This window comes from Phacochoerus africanus, chromosome 6 (genome assembly GCF_016906955.1).
Source record: "Phacochoerus africanus isolate WHEZ1 chromosome 6, ROS_Pafr_v1, whole genome shotgun sequence".
In the NCBI taxonomy this organism is placed as follows: domain Eukaryota; kingdom Metazoa; phylum Chordata; class Mammalia; order Artiodactyla; family Suidae; genus Phacochoerus; species Phacochoerus africanus.
In genome coordinates this window covers 117,865,253-117,877,356 of record NC_062549.1, presented here as the reverse complement: position 1 = coordinate 117,877,356, position 12,104 = coordinate 117,865,253, and the positions used below count along the sequence as shown (strand labels likewise).

At 42.0% G+C, this 12,104-nt stretch overlaps 1 long non-coding RNA gene across 1 annotated transcript; it reads right to left on the bottom strand.

The window, feature by feature from the left end:
- Nucleotides 1-4,541: 4,541 nt before the first annotated feature.
- Nucleotides 4,542-7,753, bottom strand: LOC125128948 (uncharacterized). The gene is made up of 3 exons (XR_007135353.1): nt 7,595-7,753; nt 7,222-7,407; nt 4,542-5,052 (listed from the first exon to the last, which is right to left on the bottom strand). It is a non-coding gene; the product is annotated as an uncharacterized LOC125128948 (long non-coding RNA).
- Nucleotides 7,754-12,104: the final 4,351 nt, after the last annotated feature.

Here is a 12,104-nt window from a genome sequence, read left to right as displayed (position 1 = left end):
GTGCTCACTGCTTTCAACCTCAAGGCAGTGAGATGCCGGAACCCTTCATCATGGACCCAAGAACATCTAGCTCATGAATTAGAAAAAATTCCAGGAGAATTTGGCTGAAGGGCATGTCCATGAAGTAAGCCAGCAAGGTGACAACATGCATGAACTTTAAAGATTCCTGGTTATTTTGTTCCGACACTCGGAACAAAACCAAAACAAAACAACCCTCTCCCCCCTCCCCCCAAAAACCAGAAACCAACTAACCAGCCAACCAGCCAAACAAACAAATAGCCTGAGTGCTGCTTCACTTCTCTTCGGCAATAGAGCACAAAAGTCTTCACCTGGAAATACAGAGAAATGAATTCTTGGAAATGTAGTTCCTACTAGTCAATGCAACACTTTGCAAAGCCAGCACAACCTCAGCATATAGCCAGTGAGGAGGGAAGGGTAGCAGGAACTCTCAGGGACGGCTGTTCTTTCCGTCTTTGTGTTATTACCCCTTCCCTTCTAGCTGGCCTCTGGCTCTGCTCTGTTGTTTCTGCGTTTTCCTGGCTGGTTTCCCATCCTGTAGTGGCAATACAGCAAACAGGAATAGCCCTTCCAAGGCAAGAAGAATGGAGAGAAAAGAGCACAAGTCCAAATCTCTCCCTCAGCTTACTTCTTGGCCATGGTTTCCGTTTCTCTTTCACGCTTGAATGCTGCTTTCCCACTCTGTCCCCCACATCTCCGTCTCCATGAACCGAAACACAACTCCCTTCCAACTCACCTCCTCCCAGTTCTTACATTAATGTTTTAGCCCCGTCTTCTTCCCCAGCACATAGATGGTGACAACAGACTGGTGGGGGTAAAGCCAGCAAACCAGGTGTTTGCTCTCATATCAGCTGTAAGAACATTTGAAATGTAGATTTTGGGTTTTTCTGTAAGAAGTGATTAAGGTAACTTAAAGAAAAGGCTCAAAGAAGTGACTGACTTTATTGGTTACGTTGTTTAGCTTTTCTGGAGATTTATTTGATCGAATTCTCTTCTGACAAATCATTCTGAGGGGAAAGACCATTAAGATTATGCTTTAGGGAGTTCCCTGGTGGCCTAGGGATTAAGGACTTGTCCTCATTGTGGCTTGGGTGGCTGCTGTGGCATCTCGATCCCTGGCTTGGGAACTTCTGCTTGCCATAGGCGTGGCCAAAAAAAGAAAAAGAGATAATGCTAGGGATCATAGGATTTTTAAAGGGTTATTCATTGTATATTTTGGTCCAGGCACCAGAGTAGAAATGGATTTAAGGGAAGCTGATTGTCTGAATTGCTCCTAAAGTTGACAAGAGAAGGCTATACCATGACTAACACCTGCTCTTACTATTATGAAATATCATTCATCTACCTCATTCTTCCCTTTGGGCCCATAAATTATAGCAGCATTTCGTTAGAGACCAAGAGGGAAAAAAAAATCAAGCTTCCTTTGCCTTTGATTTCTAATCTGGCTTGTGACTGGTGAGAGCAATTGGCAGCATCTAGCCTGGCCAACGCATTTCTGTGTTGAATTTTCCAGTGCCTTACATTACGAGGCCACAGGAAACCCAGGTCAACAAGATAGATGAAATGTTATTCTTATTTGGACATCAGAACCTAATTTAAACTCCCACATATGACTAAAACTAAATTCATCTACTTAACTCAGTATACCAGAAGTAACAGTTATTTACTTTCAGTTGCCTATTTTCCTTAATCTTTCAATCTTTCTTGGACGTCACAGAACATGCTGGTGAAACAATCATGACAGAAGTGCTCCAAGTCAAGTCAACAAGAGAAAGAGAAGGATTCCTGCTGCGGTGCAACGGAACTGGCATTGAGATGCAGGTTTGATCCCCTGTCCAGCACAGGAGGTTAAGAATTGGGTTTTGCTGCCTCTATGATGTGGGTTGCAAATGCAGTTCAGATCTAATTCCTGGTCTGAGAACTTCCGTATGTAGCAGGGTGGCCAAAAAAGAAAAAAAGAAAGAAAGAAAGACAAGAGACATTAATGTTCTTATTTGTCAATGCTCTCGCTGTAAACTATTTTTGGAAGCTATTTTGGAAGAGAAACCTCTTGGGGGAAAACCGGATATTATGCTCCTTCATTGCCTTAGAACATCTGGGAGACTGAGTAATCAAAATTGAGCAAAGAGCAAGAAGTGTGTCTGCAACACTTTAAACTTCACAAAGAAGTTACCAGGTAGAAGGGGACAAATACAGTGACTGATTTTTCCTGGAAAAAAAAAAATGACAGAGTCTTGACAATGGCTATGAAACCTTGATGACCCTAACATCGCATAGAACAAAGGAGTCAGTAAAACAAGGTGAAGTTGTTAAAGGGGGAATATAAGAAACACAAAAGAAAGATGACAAGGTGACAAGTTAAACATAATCCACGGAATAAGAAACGTCAGGAGCCACCTCCGCAGTACACCTACAAACACCTGCCCTTTTGTTAATACATAAAAGCCTCTCATTCTAACTCCTTCCCTGCCTTCGTGGGGGTAGACCAGATGACTCGGCAGTGCGAGGGTGCCTGGTGGGAGAGATTTTATGGGGCAAGAAACTGGACAGTGCATCCAGTAAACTGTATTTTACCTAAATCAGTCTTTCATGTGTTACCTCCAAGGTCGAGTTATTCAACTCTTTCATTTCTCCTGTATCATTCTGCTCACAAAGTCACGAAGGTGTTAATAGGTCAAAGTAGACACATTCACTGAATAATTGGTGTGTGTGTGTGTGTGTGTGTGTGTGTGTGTGTGTGTTGGAAAGAATGGTAGAGGGACCACTTTGACCAGAAATTTTCTAATTGAAGCCACCTTTCAAAGAGAGAAGAGAATAATTAGCGATGTGTGATATTTTCCTTGAATTACATGAGATCTTATTCAAATGTTCAATCTTCAGTCACAGATCTCTGATGATCTCTGACCTCTGTGACCTGGTGCCAGTGGAGGTCCCACCCTACCTTCCAAGAGTCTGCCCATTTGCCTTGGCATTAAATTCCACCGTAAAGGAGCGAGCCTTTTATTTTAAGCCTTTCTTTCCATCCAGTAATAAAAAATAATATTAGTGATTAAGACAACGAGATCCAAAAAACAATATAAATGAATTATTCACATGTTTCGCTAATGGAAGACTCATTATATAGTGAATGAACATGGATCAGAGGAAAGCAAATTCTTCAATGAAGAGTCAAAAGAAGGAGATGAAAAGTTTGGAGTGGGCGATAACAATTACCTTCTTAACAACTACCATTCGCAGGATATTTTTCTGTCCCTTCTGGACATCGGAGGCAGAAGGTTAAGCTCATGGTTCCCTCAGTTAGTGGCACATTATCAACACTGGCCAAAGCAAGACTCCACTTTTATGTTTAAACTTTTTCCATTTTATTTGTGTCACTCATTCCCATTTCAGCTCCCAACCAGTAGCCATTCTAATGTGGTCAACGTGTGTCTTTTTGTTCATGTGTGTTCTTGCAAAATGCATATATCTTTGTCCACATTTAATTTACAAAATAATATCATGTTTTATATTTCTATTTACTTTAAAATTTTCTTTTCCTTAGGACCATGTAGTTAAGATTCATCCACGTTCTGTGTGTACATTTAGTCCCTTTACTACATAAAGTGTACATTCCCCCTACGATACATTTACGTGAAGATAACTAACCTTCTCTTCGCACTCTCCCAGTGTTGCAGACCCAGTACCTCAAGTTACCTTACTCCAAAATATGCTAAAGTTGATTTCCATGGATGTGACCCTTAAGAACCTCTTTCACTGGACTCATGATTATAATTCTGACCCAGGAGTAGAACTGCTGATACGACTAGAACATATTTAAAACCCTCTGGTCTGGGGGAGAGGGGTTGGCCACTTTTTCTTATACGTAAAGCTGTCATTATCATCACCGTTTAAGAGGTGAAAAAAATGGAGAGATCAGACACTGAGAGGTCTGTGGTCACTGAGTCACGTTGCCTCCACAAGCTTGTCCTATTCTGCAACTGGAAAGTGGGTTAGATTTGTTGTAGTACAGTTCCTGTGGGCTTTTCTAATCACTCCCTCCATTGTGAAGGCAGGGTAATTAGCAAAGTTAGTGAAGGGGGATATACAAGTTCCCTGTTGACTGAAGATAACTCTAGGTGATATCATTGAACTGTTTCCTGGTGTACTGGAAATAGAACCTCCTGACTAAAATCAGGGACCATCCAATGCATGAAACTTGCTGGCACAGGTCTTACGGTAAATTTCCAGAAAGACGACTAGCTCCTGAGGATATGTCTAGGAAAGGGCAATAAAGCTTTTCATTGGTACCCCTGATATGTGAGACATATGGAAGGCTTGGCACCAGGGGCTTGCAAAGAGGAAAGCTAGATTTAAATCTCCTGGGAAAAGAAAATAGAGTAAAGCCATCTTATTTTGAGCTGCCTCAGAAATATTTTATAAAAACTTAATGACAATCTGAGCATTAGAACAATTATATTTTGTAATTTACTTAGTCATTTTGTATATATTTGCTGATTTTTAATGTCATTCCATATGAAGCTGTCACATTCTTCCGATCCTGTCACACGGCAGTCCCAGGGACCACATTGCAATACCTCTCTTATCAACAAGAGGTTCTCAGTCCTCAAGAAAGCCTGATACCGCCATTCCAGACATTCTTACGTGGACATTTCTATCTTTTATGGGGGCTTTGAACTTCAACTCTAAATCAAAGCATCCTCGTACAAGGGAGACCCTGTCTTCGAGCTCACTGTGGAAGCTTACTTCTTCAAGAACAAGGATGGGATCTCAGCTTGGGGAGAAGGGGGTGCAGGGAGAGACTTCTCTTAGATTCTCCTGGGATGCAGGTGTGTCTGTCTAGGGAGTGGACTTTTTAAATCCTGTGAGCCTTTCCCTAAGAGATTGTGATTCCATACTGTAGTGGGTTTTGATCCTTCCATCCACCATCTAACCCTATGACTTTTAGGAAAATTTCCTCCATGGCTTTTTGGACAATCAGCCCTTGTAGTCAATAGCTATGCCGCCAGTCACTTGAGTGAAGGTCTCGTACAGAGCCTGTAAAATAAGCATTAGGAATCGGGGGTTAGTGGTAGGCCAGATTAGAATTTTTGGAGAAGAGAGTCTCTTCATTTCCTTCAATTGCTATGACATTTTACTTTGCAAAAACTAGCACAGTGTATTAGTCCACTGGAAAAATCAGTGAACTAATTTTAGGCCAGAGCCCTGGGTTGAAATTATGCTCTCTGCTGTAAACAGCCGTATGTATTCGGGAACATGAAGGCTCTTCTAGGCTTTAGTTGGACTAGACAAAGGCCAAGGTCTCATCCAGTTCATAAGTTGTTAAGCTCTTCAACCCAGAGGAGAAAGCAAACTACAATAGGCACTTAGAATATTGGGCCTCTGATTGCCCTCACTTTTTAATTTTTTGGATCGAGTGTTTTATTTCATCTTGATACCTCTTTCCATGATTTAATATTCTCTGGAGCAAAGCTGTGAACACATATGGAGGCTCTGTGCTAAGAAGCAGATTAGTCCCAGGCATGTTTTTCAACAGCCTAGGAAGAAAAGGGGATCTCCTTGGGGAGGGCTCTTTGGAGAGCAGGGGTTTTCATACTTTAGGGGCAGCACAATCACAGAGATTGCGGGGCTCCACCCACCAGAATTGCTGATTCAGTGAGTCTGGGGCAGGGTGTGAAAATTTGTATTTGTAACAAGTTTTCAGGTGATGCTTTTGCTACTGGTCTGGGGATCACATTTAGGAGAACCACTTCTCTAGGGCATCATATGTCCAGTGTTGAGGCAGTGATCTGAATCTCTCCATATCATCCTGATCCCCAGGTTCCAGTATGAGATGGGCAGCCTTTGAGATGATACCATGACCTAATATTTTGGATTCGAAAAGACTCTGTCTTCTAGTAATACACACACACACACACACACACACACACAGCCACACAGGAAACAGGGAGAGTACGGCAAATTCACATACAGTCACTCTACATCCCCATTCTTCCTCTCTCCATGGTTCAAAATGGTAGACAATCAGCTTTATTTGATCAGCAAAAAATTATAAAAAGATTAGTATCTTTTGGGTAGCGCCTCAGCAGTTTTCAGCAGAAGCTAATAGAAATAGAGCCCAAATCAGAGCTCAGACACATTCTCCTTCCCTCTGAGTAGCTGATATTTATTGAATATTTTGTTTACCATGAAATATGTTACTAACTCTATTTGCATGACCTCATTGTAACCCTGAGACCATCCTATTAGATGGGTATTATTTTTCCCCTACTTTTATAGATGGGGACACCAAAACCTAGAGAATAAAGTTAACTTCCTTGCAGTTGCTCAGAAAAGAAGTGCTGGAACCAGGATTTTCAGTACCATCCTGCCTCCAAAGAGATAATCCTGGAAACACTCTCCTTACTGTTTACATCCTGTAAAATGGGCCTTCTTCCCAAGGGCAATGGGAGAATGAATAAAATCACAGACTTGTTAAATGCCGCAGAGGGAGAATATATTTTACCTACAAGACATTACTTTTGGAAGTATTTTAGATGCTACTCATTTTATCACAGCAGATCAAATGCTACATGCTATAAATTTATTATCTTTAAAGAATTATTTTTATGTCCTTTTCCTCAAAATAGTCATGCATTCTTTTTCCTTTGCTGAAACTCAATGGAACCACTCACAAGTTCTTTTATTTTTAATGTGTAACCAACCCTAAAGGCAGATGTCCTGGTGTCACTGGAGATTAGGGGAAAGACCTCTCTCAGGATTCGAATTCCGGCCCCAGCCCTGCTGCAGCTCCCTGGAATTCTGGTGGTCACTGATTGCTGCATTTACAATGGTGCTGGGCTCTGTCCAAAGGCCTCAAATTTTTCTCCACCACAGTGCAGGATGGATGATTTTCACTTTCACAAACCCAGATTTGGGTGAAACCCTTCAATATTTTGCTAGGATGCAAAACAAATATGACTTCAGACTTTTTTTTTTTTTCCTATTTGCAACAACTACAATAATTAACGGAATGTTATTTTACTCCCTATGTGGTAGATAAGATAGACTGAAGGTTATGAGCAATTCGCAGGAAGCTGGCTGTAGCCCCACCTCTTTATTCCCAATCAGGAAAGCGTTTCAGAATACCAGTGAGTAAGCCTGATGACTCTCAGGGGAATTATCTGCCATCTGATTTATTTTTTAAAAGTAAATCATTTCACTTACATCTGATCATCTCTCTGGGGTTGAGAACCGCAAGACTGGATGCTCTTCAGATCTCTTCCAACACAAACATCTCATTTACGGTCTGGAAACACTGGACCAAGAGACCTTCGCAGTGGGCTTTCTGGATTCACTGCTTTGAAGATGCGTTACTCAGCCCAATTACTAAGTTTTGTCCAGTTTGCCAATCTGAAAAAGAAAGGGTGTATACAAAGGTATCTATGACTGGGTCACTTTGCTGTACGGCAGAAATTGACACAACGTGGAAAGCAACTATGCTTTAATTTTTAAAAATTTACAAAGGAGGGCTGTTGTAGCAATTCCTTGACAAAACTGAACAGCACCCCTGAAAAGAAGGTAAAATTGCTGGCTCCACCTCTACTGCTGCAGAATCCAGAGAGGCATAGACCACGTCAGGCTGCCCTGTGTCGTCTGGCTTGGGAAGGTCATTGTCATCCGCAGGTGGCCTCCATCTCGGTTTGGAGGAAATAACAGAGTCCACTGATTCTTAGGTGCCTGACTCCTTCAAGTGGGAAATGTGTTAGGTCAAAGCTGTCTGCTTTCGTTTTGACCTTCAGCATTTCTCCCTTATTTATGTGCTTCCCTTGGGGAGTCTTAAAAGGCTGCCCAGAAAATGTTTAGAAAATATTTTTAATCTCCATAAGGCCGTTGCAATTTTTGTTATAATTTTCTTTTCCAACATTTTAATCCCTTTAGTATATACCCTGTTTCTCCTGGCACCAAAACTTCACCAACAGGATATTTTCCTCAAGTCCTATTTTAGCTGCACTGTGGCAAATCACGGGCAAGATTTTCCCGGTTTTTTCTATGGGAGTCTTGGAATTTCCACAGCTTTGTTCTGAGCCAACAAAAATACACAGATGGAAATTTTGATTTCGGTTGATTTACTTCACATTGCTCCTTACAAACATATCAGCTTCACGGGGCAGTGGATTTTACGTGTGATTTGGAAATGGAAAACTGTGTTTGTGAAATCAGAAGCAAAAAAGATAAAAATGGTTTACATCTGACATCCCAGGAAAAAGCAATGCCTAGGTTATCGGCAAGGCTTTCCTGGACAGCCACCGGCACAGGAAGGCTGAAAAAGGTCTGGGGTTGAGCTGAACCGAGATTGCTTTGAAAGTAGGCACAGTGCTGGAGCGGAAAGTGCGCCAAAGGTGGCATCAGAAAACTTCACTTCTGGAACTAGTTTTCCTATCACCGAGCCGTGTGCTGTGGAGCAGATCAGTTCACCCTCCTGGTCCCCCATTTCTCCCCCCATTCAATGGAGATAAAAAATCCTCGCCCTGAGTACTTCCAAAGATTGTTAGGAAGCTCATGTGAGACAAAAGAGAGGAAAGAATTTAAACATGTTTAAAGCAGTTTCCAAATGTGAGATCTTTATAACGTCTTTCTATAATTCAATTAACCTTTGACAGTGTGGTGTTTCAATGGTGGGAGGAGATAAGATTAACTGGGGTATTTTAGCACCTCAGGACACAGTGTTTCTTTCATTAGTACTTGCGTATGCCTCGAGTCTATCTGACTATTTCTTTGGAGCAGGATCAGCAAATACTAATGATTCTGCAACAGGATTTAAGGGACGACTATTGAGCTAACTCCCGTTAAGACCTCCTTCCTCCATTCTGCTCTTCTTCCAAAGTTCAGTGAGGTCCTAGAAAGACCACCCCTCCCCTGCTCACCTTAGTCTAAGCACCACAAATTGCCTGTGAAGCCAGATCCAGAAGATGGTGATGATTTGGTCTGATCCCAGACCTTCCTCTAAGAGATCATCAGGATGAATCCCATCTTTCCTTCTGTCCCTCTGGACAAGTCCGAGCTTCTGAACTCATTGTCAATAACGCTGTTGTACATTGCTTATTCTGTGCCCATGCTAGGTCTTCCAAGACTTTCATGGTGCTCTCTAGAATTTAAGATTGGTTATCTACAAAATCTTTTTTTTTTTTTTTTGCTTTTCAGGGCTGACCCACAGCATATGAAAGTTCCCAAGCTAGGGGTCGAATTTCAGCTGTCAGCCACAGCCACAGCTACAGTCACAGTACAGCAATTCGGGACCCAAGCCTCATCTGCAACCTACACCACAGCTCACAGCAATGCAGGATCCTGAACCCACTGACTGAGGCCAGGGATTGAACCTGCATTCTCATGGATACTAGTCAGATTCTTTTCCACTGAGCCACAGTGGGAACTCCTCCTTGACCTCTTTACTTATATTAATCATCGCCTCTACCCAACCTTAGTCATTCCTTCTCGTGGACATTCTCTAAAATTTGTTATCACCCATAATATTCCTAATTGAAATTTTCTTATCAAGATTCCTATCATCTGACTACCACCTCCTTATTTTTTTCAGTTCACTTACCCTTTCACAATCTTTGATTCTGTCTGGCTTTTATCATAAACCATGTCCCAGATTCACTTTCACCTCCTGTGCTCCTATTTTCCTCCATTGTCCTTATCTGGCAACTTTGGTTAACTCCCAGCTTTGGCTAATCCAGTACTACCCCATGCAGAATCTGCATTGCTGGAGCTAAACCTGGTTGGGACAAAATTGATGAGTCTTTTAGGTACATGATTTCACTTTGCACGTTATTCTATAACTCAGGTGACTAACAACTTTTTTTTTTTTTAATGGACTGATAAAAGGGGAAATGAGAGGAGTTCCCGTTGTGGCACAGCAGAAATGAACCTGACTAGGAACCATGAGGTTGCGGGTTTGATCCCTGGCCTCACTCAGTGGGTTAAGGATCTGGTATTGCTGTGGCTGTGGTGCTTGTTGCAACTCGGCTCAGATCCTGCATTGCTGTGGCTGTGGTGCTTGTTGCAACTCGGCTCAGATCCTGCATTGCTGTGGCTGTGGTGTAGGCTAGCAGCTGTAGCTTTGATTGGACCCCTAGCCTGGGAACCTCCATATGTTGTGGGTGCGGCCCTAAAAATACAAAAAAAAAAAAAAAGAAAAGAAAAGAAAAGAAAAGAAACTCATCATTCTCCTATTCAAGGACGTTGTACTTCCACCTGGGATTTGCTTTGCTTCCCTGCCTTTTCTGACTTCCCTTCCCTCTGCCAGTTTATTTGCTCTTTGTATTTCTTTGTTTAGAATATAAACTCCATGAAAGCAGAGATACTGTTTTGTTATCTCTGTATTTTTGACCACCTAGAGCAGTGCTTGGCACACTGGAGGAACTCAGTGAATATTCATTTTGTGACCAACCTTAGCTGTGGAGGGAAATAGATGTGTTCATGTCCCAGGGTTCAAATAGAAACAGTGGGACGTGCAGAATAAATACGGAAGCCCAGAGCCTCAGCCAACAGCAGAAGGTCTGTTCTGAAGCATAAAGAAGCATCAGCATGCTTTCAAAACAAAACGTCTTGCTGGATTTCCATGAAGTTTCTGCAAAGGAATATGTGCCTAGCTAAGCAGCCTGGGTTGGTTTGCTAGAGTCATAACACCTGGACAGACAGGGATTTGGCAAATTTACCTGTGGCTCTTCAGCTCCTCATCATTAGCACAGAAACCGTAATGATGGAAGGGGAGGACTTTGCAGAGCATCTGTCCTGCTCCCTTCTGCCTTGCAGATACAAATCTTGGATCCTAGAAGTGAAAGCTCTTGCTCTAGATTACGCATTTATTTATAGAGGGGGGCAAAACCCAGGTGTCCTTACGCCTAACTACTTCTTTTTTCTACATGGTGTCCTACAAATGTCAAAATGTCCTCCTAAACAGTTCAGTGCAATGCTAAGCTACAGTTCTTCAAATGGATCTAGGTTACAAAAAAAAAAACAAAGACAAAAACAAAAAAAACCTTAGGTTTTGTTTGTGAATATCAGAACTTTAATTTAGAACATAAATATAAACAATTACCACTTTTTTTTTTTGCATCCTCAAGTCATATGGAATTGCCCAGACCAGGGATGAAATCTGAGTTGCAGCTGTGACCTACCCCATGACTGCAGCAATGCCAGATCCTTTAACCCACTGGGTTGTGTAGGGGATCGAACCCGAGCCACCACAGAGACAATGCCGGATCCTTAACCCACCTCACCACAGTGGGAGCTCCAACAATTTTCATGTTTTAAAGGAGATTTCCAAAGGTATTGTGCCTTGGGGGGGGGGGAATGTCTTATGTTGCAGGAAAATGGCAAAAAAATCTATTTATTTTTTCTACACAAAACTCTGGTCATTGTAAATCATAAAGCCATTCCCAATTTAAATAAGCAGCTTATTAATAAAGCTAACACATTTTGCACTAAAGAGATTTTCTTTCATGGCATTTGCTTCTTTTTTCTTTCTCGTGTATTGATTTGCCTCTACCACAAGCTTGTGAAATGTCTTCTCCAAGTTTCCTCTCACGATGTAAACAGATATTTCGCAATCATTTTAGAGCAGAAGGGGGCCTGAATATTTTCATCTCTGCCCTTCCTTGGTATTGCTCATGTTGCAAATGAAGAATGGAGTTGGAATCATTTGGGGCCAGGAAGTCAGTGGGATGGGCTCTTGGGGCTGGTTTCCAAGGAAATCCCACTTAAGGCTGATGGGAGGCAGTTCCAAGAATGGATAGGAGTGTGTTTTGATGCTCAGGGGCTCTACTAATTTTCCTTCTACGCTCCAACAAAAGGCAAAAGGAATTCCTTTTTTGGAGTTAGTCTTACGTCCGTAAGAGTGCATCTGAGGGGGTGAAGCGTGGACAAAGAGGAACCCAAAGATTCAAACATCCAGTTATAGAAGCAGTCATGGAGGTGCAATGTACAGCATGGTGACTAGTTAATACTGTACTGTATATTTGAAAGTTGCTAAATGAGTAGTTTTTTTGTTTTTTCTTTCTAGGGCTGCTCCTGTGGCATATGGGAGTTCCCAGGCTAGGGGT